Raw genomic sequence first — 12,990 nt, forward strand, 5'->3', positions numbered from 1 at the left:
TCCAGCGCGAGAAACTTGTATGAGGTGACCTAACATTGGGGAAACACGAGGATTCAGATCATATTAAGATCGATGAACGATGTACAGTTCTTCATGGTGTTTCTAGTAGCAGTAGATAACAAGGTCCGTTAGCAGCGTGAGGTATTGCGAACATGACCACTCCCTGTATCCATAATTACCCCGCATTCTAGATTTAGTCAGTCAAACTAACTAAACTTTGACTAACTATGTAGGAAAAACAATCAATATTTACTAGGAGTATATTTTTTCGATAAGGGGGATAAAACCCCACCCTCTGCATCAATTGATGCATGCGGCCCTATCAATATTTACTATATGGAACTAATATTATTAGAATCTTCATTAAATACAGTTACATATTATACATATTTGGAAACAAAGAATAGACACCTATGAACACTGCACACTAGGAAGACCGTTAAACTACAACTGATTTGAAGATCAGCATTCAGCAAGCTTCTTCCTGGAGCATCGAGCTCCTTGTCGCGATCATCATACATCTCGCCAGACTAGATAAACAAAGACATCACACCCAAGCTATCCTGAATAGTTCTCCTTGCTTCTTGTTTAGATCCATCACGTTGCGCCCCAACAGTGAAGACACAACCTCCTTAGATAGAATCTTCCATTGATCTAGATTCAACGCTATTCTTCTCCAAAGGTAGGCCACACCTGGCCAAACCTTTCCCTGAAAACGAAGATCATTCCGGACTTTCCATAAGAACCACAGTGTAACAGTACAAACTACATTTTTCAATGAATTCTTATTATTACTCAACCACCCTCTTGCAACTGATTCAAAGTTAGAATCAACCTAAACACCCAAAATATCAGAAATAACATGCCAAACCAGTTTTACTACAAATCAAACAAAGAACAAGTGTTGCCTAGTCTCTGTATCAGAACTGAATAAGCAAGATGGACCCGAATGTGATACCTTTATAAGGTTATCCCTAGTTAGTAGCTTGCTATTAGCTAGCAGCCAAAGATAAACATGAAGCGGGGAGGAACATCAAGTTTCGAAATTGCTGGGGTATGAAGATGGATAACCCCTCTATTAGCGTAGAACGAGCTAACACTGTATTAGCTAGATGAGTGAACAACCCAAATTGGCTCGTCGTCCACTTCAGTTAACCCCATCGTGCTAACCAGCTCAGAAAGTTCAAGCCAACGATTGAATTGCTCTAGGACACACTCTCACGGAAGGTGATCCTCAAATTCACCCCATCCCAAGCTTGGCACACCGTCAATTGCCGTTCATTACCAATACCAAACAAATCCCAAAAGAGGATTGCAAGAATACAATTAGCAAGCTAAATGCCTCTCCAAAACAACACTTTATCCTCTCGCCCAACTTTCCATTATAACCGTGCTTAGCAGCACTAGCTGCCCAAATAACACCTTTTCAAAAAGGCGAGCACGCACAGGTTTCACCCACAAAATATTTGGGGATAAGTCATATTTAAAATAAACAAATTTCAATTCCTCCAAATTTTATTAGAGTCCAAGTGATAGCATTTTATCCAAGAGACAAGGAAATGCAAGTTAGATTCTCTTAAATTCTAGATACCAAGCCCGCCAAACTCTCGTTTCATGCAAACTAGATCTCAATTAGCTAAATGAACATTATACTTATCTTCCTCGCCCTCCCACAAAAAATGAGACATCTAGGAATTAATTGCATTGATTGCCGATTTGAAAATTTTAATAAAGGAGGTACATAGGGATGCTAGCAATGCAACCCTTCAATGACACCAACCTACTCTTGTAATTTAGCAGCTTGCCCCTCCAACCTCGAAATCTCTTTAAGAGTATTGTCAACAACAGGTTGAATGCCTTCTTTTTAAATTATGCATAATGAAGAGGGACACCACGAGTCCACGATACATAAAAGGGAAAACTCCTATCTTACAACAGAAAATTCGAGAAAACATTTTCACTAGGATCAACATTAATAGTCATAAGGTCAGACTTATGATACCCATGCTAGTCCTCTGCTCAAAACAGTAAAGAAACCACTTAAAGTTCCTAGCCATAGACGTCATCAGCATATTGAATGTTGGTGACACTACCAGGAACAAGATGAGGCAGCAAGTCCCTAATCAAGCCGTTTGCAGCAGCTTTGGATAGCACATTTGTGAAAACATCATCTACCAAGTTAAACCAAATGGGAAAGTTAGGGTCCCCTTGCTTCATACCTTGTCCAGCTTCGAAAAAAACATGCATTCTCATCATTAATTCCCATGCAAAAGGATGTCCCTACGAGCCAACTCTTTCATAATGGGTGTCTCTTACCACAGGATCATAGGCAAAATGTCTATGTGGCACTATATTTAATGAAGAGAGATAGTGAGATTGTATCTTAGCAAAGAAATAATAGTTGCACGAAACCATATGCAAAATACAATGCTAACCCAATAACACACATGCATGTACCAAAAAAATCATTAAATTTAGATACAATACTTAAGAAACAATGCATTGGAGTAATGGTGTATCTTACCTAGGGTAATGTGATACTCCAACTCATAATGTGATACTCCAACTCATTATGCACCAACCTTTCACAATGCATTGGAGTAATGGTTTATCTTACCCAAGAGTTTGGTATTTAAGTTTGAACCTTTAAACTTGTAGTAAGTTTCAATCTTCGGTGGAAAGAGGTGGGGGTGGGGGTTCTATATGTTGGAGATATGCCCGAGAGGCAATAATAAATTGGTTATTGTTATATCTTAGTGTTCATGATAAATGTTTACACCCCATGCTATAATTGTATTAACCGGAAACATTAATACATGTGTGTTGTGTAAACAACCAGAGTCCCTAGTAAGCCTCTCATTTAAGTAGCTTGTTGATTAATAGATGATCATGGTTTCCTGATCATGAACATTGGATGTTATTATTAACAAGATCATATCATTAGGTGAATGATGTGATGGACACACACACCCATAGTAAGCATAGCATAAAGATCAAGTCATTAAGTTCAACTTGCTATAAGCTTTCAGATACATAGTAACCTAGTCCTTCGACCATGAGATCATGTAAATCACTTATACCGGAAGGGTACTTTGATTACATCAAACGCCACTGCGTAAATGGGTGGTTATAAAGATGGGATTAAGTATTCGGAAAATATGAGTTGAGGCATATGGATCAAGAGTGGGATTTGTCCATCCCGATGATGGATAGATATACTCTGGGCCCTCTCGGTGGAATGACATCTAATTAGCTTGCAAGCATGTGACAAGGTCACAAGAGATGACATACCACGGTACGAGTAAAGAGTACTTGTCGGTAAAGAGGTTGAACTAGGTATGGAGATACCGATGATCGAACTTCGGACAAGTAAAGTATCGCGCGACAAAGGGAATTGGTATCGTATGTTAATGGTTCTTTCGATCACGAAATCATCGTTGAATATGTGGGAGCTATTATGGATCTCCAGGTCCCGCTATTAGTTATTGATCGGAGAAGAGTCTCGATCATGTCCGCATAGTTCTCGAACCGTAGGATGACACACTTAAGATTTGATGTCGTTTTAAGTAGATATGGAATATGGAATGGAGCTCGAATGTTGTTCGGAGTCTCGGATGGGATCCAAGACATCACGAGGAGGTTCGGAATGGTCCGGAGAATAAGATTCATATATGGGAAGTCATTTTCCGGGGTTCGGAAAAAGTCCGGTGTTTTGACCGGAGCTTCTAGAAGGTTTTGGAAGGACCGGAATAGTCCGGAATATTATGGAAGGTTCCGGAAGTGTCCGGAATGACCCGGGCTTTCTAATGAAGTCTGGAGGGTTCCATAATAGGTGCAACCACGTTGCCTTAAGGGAAAAGGAGTCTTTCCTTAATGCAATTTCGGAATTGGGAAAAGAGTCCGAGTAGGAGTAGGTTTTTGGAACCGGAAACCTGTCGGAACTCAGTCAAACTTGGGGGCAGGTTTATGGATGACCCAAGGGGCTTGGCCACCTATTTATAGGGACCAAGGGGCACCCCAAGGGCACCACAAGTCGCACCCCTTGCCCCCTCTCCCCAAACCCTAGCCGCCCCTTCCTCCTCCTCCCTCTTGCACGGCTACGGCGAAGCCCTGCCGGAGATCTCCACCACCACCGCCACCACGCCGTCGTGCTACCGGATCCCGAGGAGGATCTACTACATCCGCTGCCCGCTGGAACGGGGAGAAGGACGTCGTCATCAACACCGTACGTGTGACCGAGTACGGAGGTGCTGCCCGACTGTGGCACCGTCAAGATCTTCTACGCGCTTTTGAAAGCGGCAAGTGATCGACTACATCAACAACGAGATCTAATCTCGTAGGCTTTGGAATCTTCGAGGGTTAGTCTCATGATCTTCTCGTTGCTACCATCTTCTAGATTGGATCTTGGCTTGTTATTCGTTCTTGCGGTAAGAATTTTTTTCTTTTCTATGCTACGAATCCCATCAGTGGTATCAGAGCCGTGTCTATGCATAGATTGATTGCACGAGTAGAACACAATGGTTTTGTGGGCGTTGATGCTTTTGGTGTCTCTTGTTATGTGTACTTTGCATCTTTCGGGATGGTGGGATGAAGCGGCCCGGGCTAACTTTACATGACCGCGTCTCATGAGACTTGCTCCACGCTTGACATGCAACTTGTATTGCATAAGTGGCTTTGCGGGTGTCTGTCTCTCTCACCATAGTTAAGATTCAATTTACTCTTTCAACTGACAACATTAGTATCACCGTTGTGGTTCATGTTCGTATGTAGATTGGATCTTACTTTAAAACCTTAAACCACGTAAAATATGCAAACCAAATTAGAGGCGTCTAACTTATTTTTGCAGGGTTTGGTGATATGATATGGCCATGATGTGATGATGATTATATTTGATGTATGATATTTTCATTATTGTATTATGGCAACCGGCAGGAGCCTAATGGTTGTCTTTAAATTTGTTAAGACATGCGTGTCTATTCATCATGTAATAACTTTATTTCAAGTAGTTGTTATAGTAGCTATAAGTGATGGACAACCATGAAGCGGCGCCATGGACCTTGGTGCAATGCTGATGATGATGGAGATCATGCTCGTATGCTTTGGAGATGGAGATCAAAAGCACAAGAAGAAATACCATATCATATCACATATTATGAATTGCATGTGATGTTAATCTTTTATTCATCTTATCTTGCTTAGATCGCGACGGTAGAATTATAAGATGATCCCTCACATTAATATCAAGATAATAAAGTGTTCTCCCCTCGTATGCACCGTTGCTACAGTTTGTCGTTTTGAAGCATCTCGTGATGATCGGATGTGATAGATTCTACGTTCACATACAACGGGTGTAAGCCATGTTGCACACGCGAAAATACTTGGGTTTGCTTGACGAGCCTAGCATGTACAAACATGGCCTCGGAACACAGGAAACCGAAAGGTTGAACACGAGTCATATGGATGATATGATCAACATGTTGATGTTCACCATTGAAGCTACATCATCTCACGTGATGATCGGTTTTGGTGTAGTGGATATGGATCGTGTGCCACTAAACAACTATGGGGATGTTGTATTAAGTAGGAGTTCATTAGTAATTAGATTAAAACATGAACTAATTATCATGAACATAGTCTGAATAGTATTTTGTATTAAATTTGTAGAATTGGCATCCGTTATCTACCATGCACTAGTCTTGTAATTGAGATAGAAATACTGTTAAGTCTGACAAGAAACTTTACGGACCGGTACCGTATTGTTAAAGAATCAAGAAATTATTAAGTCCTATTGCAAACTTTTAGTAAACCTCACATTGCCGATTCAAAGAACAATGTTTTCAATTAGTACCTAAAATCATCTTGTCTCCGTGAAACTTGAAGTTCAAATCCGTTTGAAAAGTAAGGAGCTGGAAATTTTGTTTTCAGAAATAAGCGAGGTATGATATATATGTGATATCTAAGAACTTATTGCAAGATGATAGAATATAATTTAGTGAGACTACATAAACTCATAATTTTATGGGAATGTACGAAGGTTGAAGACGCTAGGCGTCCTGATCCTCCAACTAGTTGGGCACTAACGATATTCGCATATCCATGAAGTGATCGTCCTTAGTATGCACAGTTGCTAAGACTCGTTGACGAGGCGGTTCCTCGGCAATGTCCACCATGAGGGGCTTGGGTTTTAGAGAAAGGCGATGACGGAAGTTCCGGGAGCGAGACGGTACACGACGTACCCAGGTTCACGTCCCCGCGGTGGAGGATCGCTATGTCCTGCTAGCAATCCACTATATGAATATATGTGTATAGGGGGCCGCTATAGGCGGAGTAGTTGTATCTAGTCTAGTTCCATTTCGCGGGTTGCGATGTCTAGGCGAGTCGCCTCTATGATTTATGTTTCTGAATAGGTGTCCCTAAGGGGTGCCCCTGCCTGGCTTTATATATCAGCTAAGTTAGTGTTTACAAGAGTCCTAGTAGGATTCGTATTGGAGTCTTCTTTCCTTGTAGTCCAAGTTGAGGCGCATGCAGGTCCAGCTTGTCGAGTCCTTGTGCTGGTCCATCTTCATAATCTATATCGGTTATGGCAATATCGGGTACCCGAAGGGTTATGCCCACATCACTCGTCGTTTTGAAGCATCACGTGATGATCGGGTGTTATAGATTCTACGTGTGCATACAACGGATGCAAGCCAGATTTACACATGCGAATACTAAGGTTAAACTTTACGAGCCTAACATGTACAGACATGGTCTTGGAAAGTCGTCATGATTTGATGGATAAAAATTATGAGTGAATTTTTTCATCACATTAAAAGGTACTAATAGTGAAATCTGGAACACTTGTCATGTGATGATCAACTTCAAAGTAAGAACCTCAAGGTTATTAGTATTTGACCAATGGACCTAGAAGTTATTGAATGTGAAGTGTTTTCTGAGAATGAGGAAAGCTAAAAGAGAAACTACAAAAGATTTTTGGTAGAAAGAAAGAAAAGACTAGAAAGTCTAGCTCAGGTGTATATAGATGATATACATGTTATGAATGTATTCCTTGTTTGGTCACACAATGAAATTCTTGGGTATTTGTACCATATTGGTTGGTATGAGGTGTCATACAAAACAACGCAATACAAGGATACAATGGCCTAAGTGACTGACAAGGAATATGGTAGGAATGCACGTCTGGAACAAAATAAAGTGTTATTGTGTTCGTCGTTGGCATTCTACCTAGCCCCTCAGATTTATAATAAAGAACTTCATAATTGTTATTTTGTTTTGGTCAAATGAAAACAATGAGTTGTTCAAATTATGACAGTATTCCATTTACGATGGATAAGTTATTATAAAACTTTATGGTGAAGCACACATGCATAACACTGACTCTAAAACACCACAAGGCAAATGATGTGAATTCCACTTATTAGTGGAACCGCCATTTAGGTCATGTTAGAAAGGAACGCATGAAGGAACTTCATGCAAATGGATTTTTGGAGTCATTTGATTTTAGAATCGTTTGGCGCTTGCAAATCTCTTCTAAAGAGAATGACTGAAATACCGTTCATAGGCCAAGAGTTGAACGGGCAACTAACTTAGTGGAAACATACATGATGATGTATGTGGTTCACTGGGCATAGTTGTGTGCGGGAGATTCCTCTACTTCATGAAAACTTCCAACAATGAATTGAGTATATATATGTGGATATATTTATTCGATAAGGAAGAAGTTTGAAACATTTGAATGGATTCAAATAAATTTCAGCATGAAGTGGAAATCATCGTAATAGAAAAGTCAAATATCTATGATTGAACCATGGTGGAAATATTTGAATTACGAGTTTTAGCGAACATATAAGAGAGTTATGAAATTGTTCTACAACTCACGTTTCTTGGAGTATCATAGTGATGATGGAGTATCCGAGAGACGTATCCAAACCTTGTTGGAGTAATGATGAGATAAAATAATATGACGCCATTATATTTTTGTGGATTATGCTTTAGAGACTACCGCTTTTACACTAAATAGAGCATCATCATAATCCGTTGAAGTGACACCATACGAGTTATGTCATGGGTATAAACCCTAATAGTTCTTTCTTAAATTTTGGTATGCATAACATAAGTAAATAAGTTTACAACCAAAATCGGATGAATGTCTTTGTTGGTTATCCCAGAGAATTGATTGGGAATTCTTTCCACTATGGAGACAAAGACAAAAGTGTTTATCGATGTTTGTTACTTATTTCCAAGAAATTGTTTCTAGTGAAGTTTTTGAGTGAGAGGACAATGAAACTTGATAAGGTTTATGAACCTGAGCATGATGATCAGAGTACTGCAGCATCGGAAATGGTTCCGGAGGCGGCCACGAAGATCACAGCTCCCATGTCTACAAAGAGTTATAGTCATGGAGATCGAAGTACCCATTGAACCTTGTAGGTATGGTTTACTTTGTGATCAAATAAATGATTTGTGGACAAAGGATTGATTTTGAACAATAATAAACCAACTACATACAAAGAAGTTATGATGGGCCCTGACTCCGTTAAAATGGCTATGCGCCATGAAATCCAAGATAGATGAATATTTTTTGAAAGTAAATGGATCTATAAAATTGATGGACTTGGATGGAATATCCTTGAAGAAGCTCGACTTGTCGAAAATTTGTTTACGACAAAGTTCAAAGAGTTGAATATGATAAGATTAGATCTTCCATAGCGATGTTTATAGTCTATGTGGATTATTCTAGTAATCACTATATATATTTCTTTTACGATATATGCTAGTAGGATGGCAAAAATACATTCCTTACCAGAAGTGTGTATTAAGGATGTATACTAGATACAACCAAGAGTTTTTCTGGTCCGTGGAATACTAGATAGGTATACAAACTTCAATTGGATGAAGTGAGTATCACGGAGTTGGAATCTTCACCGGATGAAATAATCAAAGAGTTTTGATTTCATCAGAAACGATGAAGATGCTTGTGTTTGCAAGAAATTAAGTGGGAGCGTTGAGACATAGTTATAATATGATATGTGGATGACATATCATTTATTATAAATGATGTAATTATATACTTGATGTGATTAAAAGGTTTCATTGAGAATTGACTTCAATGAAAGGATATGGACTGAAACATATTTAGTGTCAAGATCTATGAAGATAGATTGAAACACATAATAAGTTTAAGTCAAAATACATAGAATGAATATTGAAGTAGTTCAATATAAAAATATTAAGAAGGTGTTCTTTTCCATGTGAAGGTTTAACAAGACTTGAGTGTATGTGACACTCCACATGAGTGATTTTAGATCACGAATAATATGTACACAATCAGATGTCTTGTGCTCTAAAGAGTTAGGAGCATATACTAAAATCATTCATATGATGATTATTGGACAACAGTAAGAATATCCTTGAGTATTTTAGAAGAACCAAGGATATATATATAGTTTTGTATGGGGTAATGACAAACAAATCGTTGTAAGGTGTTGCACCGATATTAGTTTGGTCACATATAAAAATAAATTTCAATCTCAATTAGGATAAGTGTTGATTAAAAGGTAGCACAATGAGCTAGAAGAAATCTATGCTAGATTTAGATGCGTTCTAAATATTGTGACGGATTCTACAAACGAAGGCAGAGTATGTCATTGTTTTGACAATGACTGAGGATGTTAAGTCGAGAAGTTCTTTGAGAACTTTGTGTAGTTCCGATAGTGTCAGAACTTTGAAGCTATATTGTGTGTGACAATATTAGTGACATATTTCAGACCGCGGAATTAAGGTTCCACCAGAAGACTGAACATATACGATTAATGCCGACTCATTTGGTAATGAGTGATGCGTGGAGACGCAAATGAATTGCAAAATACATTCGTTTCTGAGCGTGTCAGATTCGTTGAATGAAACCTCTCCTGTCGAGGGTGCTCCTCGGCAATGCCCTCCGATAGGGGCTTAGGGTTGATGGAATCCTGTAAGCTGACACGAGACATCGGTTCACAGACAAGCGGGGAGAGCGATTTACCCAGGTTCGGGGTCCTCGATGAGGTAAAACCCTTACGTCCTGCCTGTCTGATATTGATTATGAGAATATTGGGTTACAATGGGGTGCCGAAGGGTTCGGCTGAGATCTCATCGAGAGGCTAAGTGTTACGGCGACCTAGCTCTAGACTTATGGTGGCTAAGATTGCTCAGATTGTACGTGTCCCTCGGCAGCCCCTCTCCTGGCCTTTATATAGGAGGTCAGGTCTCAAGAGGTCTAACCGAGTATGACTAGATTTTACAATAGATCTATCTCTAAACTTCCCTTCGTTGTCTTGCCCGCCAAGGAATCTTCTGTCGTGCCATCCAAGAGGCCCGTCTTTGTCATTGAATACCTTCATGGGCCTCCAGCTAGATCGTATAGGGTAGGGCAATGTTGGTTACCCGAAGGGTTATGCCCACGTCAGTAGCCCCCGAGTGTCTAGCCGAAGATAGTTCGGGTAGAGACTAAAGCATGCCTCCACCTAATGTTCTTCTCCTGGATTGTTTTTGTCCATCTTGTATCAGCATCATCTTCTTATATCGGGTGCGCGTCAAGCGCTCCCGATGGGAGTAGCCCCCGAGTCTAGGTACGGATGCTTGCAATCCGTGCGTAGACTCAAGTTGTACTACTCGAACATTTTCTTCTGCGGAAGTTTTGCTGCAAGTCTTGATGGATCATCCGATACATTTGTACCAAGGCTTGTTTTACCCGATAAATTTTCAATGCGTAAGGGATAATAAGTAACGTGCCCAACTTTTGCTGGTTAACTGCGTATGGCAAAACAACGTCACCCTACACAGAATCAAGTCCCCGGGCATGATCCTGGAGTGCAAAAAAGTTCTATCGGGTGCGCACCCGGCGCTCCCGATGGGAGTAGCCCCCCGAGTCTGGACACGGGTGCTTGTAACCGGGTGCAGACTCGAGTTGAGCATTTCCTTCTTTTCTCCAAATATTTCCTCACAGGAATATCTTCGAGTCCTCATTTCATCGGGTACGCGTCCAGCGCTCCCGATGGGAGTAGCCCCCGAGTCTGGACACGAGCACTTGTGGTCGGGTGCAGACTCAAGTCCAAACATCCGATAATTCATTATTTTCCTTCGACTGCTATTGACATCGTTTCTTACGACGTCACTGATGACGTTATTGTTACTTTGATTTTGACTGACAAGACGCGACCCGCTGGGCCCATCCTACTTCTGCATAGCTCTGTTTTTAAGCAATATCTACCTTCCTCGTACAGTTACCAAGGTGCCTCCTCGATTCCCGCGATCAACGATGAAGAAAAGGTCTTCTTAATGGACTGGCAGCAACGACACGTGCCTACGCAATCCTCAAGTTCTCCTCTTCTTAAAATCTCTTAGGAAAAAATCCTTAGCATTCTTTCATATTCATCGTAGCATACTTTGCCCTTCTTCTCCCTTTCTCAACCGCTGCGCCGTCGCCACCGTTTCCAGATCTCGTCTAGATCTCGCGATGGTGAAAAAGAAGAACCTCGGTGCCGCCACCAGCTCCACGAGCGGTGGTGCCGCCGCCAAGGCCTCCTCGAATCTTACGAAAAGGAGCGAGCCAGATGCTCCTCCTCCAGCTCCGACGCCGCTGGCGCCGCCAAGTTCGGTGGCCGCACCCAAACCCGGAGATTGGCTAGCGTCTTCCATCACAAAGCGTGATGAGAAGAGGGCTCGAAGCCTCGGGCTAATCTCCTCCGACGAAGAGGATGTGATTCTCCCAGGTGCGATCTCTCGGCCCAATCCTCCCGCTGGTTTTACCGTGATGTTCCTGTCATTCTTGTACCGGGGTCTCTCGCTTCCTGCTCACGAGTTCCTTCACCGTCTTCTGCGCACTTAAGAAATCCAACTATGGCAACTTACCCCTAACTCAATCCTCCACGTTGTCGTGTTCATCACACTCTGTGAAACGTTCTTGGGCATCGAGCCTCACTTTGGGTTGTGGAAGAAAATTTTCTTTGTAAAGAGATACAGTAGTAGCAATGGACCCTTTGTCATTGGGGGAGTGGGATTTGTCGCTCGTTCAGAAGTCAACTATTTCAGTTTCCCAATGAGAGAATCCGTGCAAGGATGGAGACTGAAATGGTTTTATGTTAAGGATTCCCCAACAACCGAGTCCGAGCTTCCTTGCTTTGCCGATGTCCTTGAAGCTAAACCGAAGAATTCTTGGAAAAACATTCTTTCTCCCGACGAAAAAGCAATAGCCGACGAATTGTTTGCCAAATTCCTTCGGATTAGAGAAACCGACGGCCAAACCATGATTGGTACAGAGGTGGCCGCGGTGTTCTTAAAACGTCGGGTCCAGCCAATCATGGCTAGGGTCCATCCGATGTGGTTGTATTCAGGTTCAAGAGATGAAACCAGGATAAATATCGCCGAACTATCAGAAAAGGAACTGCTTGACGAAGTTCGTCGCCTCACCCTCTTCAGCCAGGAAGACTCGATCCCATTGATATCTTCTTATACTCCCCTTGACGCCGATCATCCGTTGACAGAGGTAAATTTTTCTTCTCATATCCATATCGTTCTGTTCTACTCTGCTGGTACAACTACCATTGTTCTTATTTACTCCTTTATTTTGACAGATCCCGATAATTTCCGAAAACTTGCATGATTTACCAAACGACACCTCCGAAGGAAGAGGTTCCTCAACTCCTGTCGATTTTCATGCTACCGAACATGATGATCCAATAGATCCTGAAGCTGTCTTTGCCGATCCTCCTCCCCCAGCCAACGATACTTGCGACACAGTGGAATCAGGGCGTGATGACGACGCTGATCATGATGCCTTTATTAATGCAGCTGTGAAGGAGGTCAAAGCTCCGCCTGTGAAGAGGTCAATCGGTGGTTTTGCCGATGAAGACGATCTCTTCGACCTGTAAGTGCCTTTCTTCTTAGAGCTCGTACTTTTCTTTCATCATTCGTATTCCTCTCATTATTTTAGCTAACCATTTCCTTTTGCAG

Source organism: Lolium perenne, chromosome 4 (assembly GCF_019359855.2).
Source record: "Lolium perenne isolate Kyuss_39 chromosome 4, Kyuss_2.0, whole genome shotgun sequence".
Classification (NCBI taxonomy): domain Eukaryota; kingdom Viridiplantae; phylum Streptophyta; class Magnoliopsida; order Poales; family Poaceae; genus Lolium; species Lolium perenne.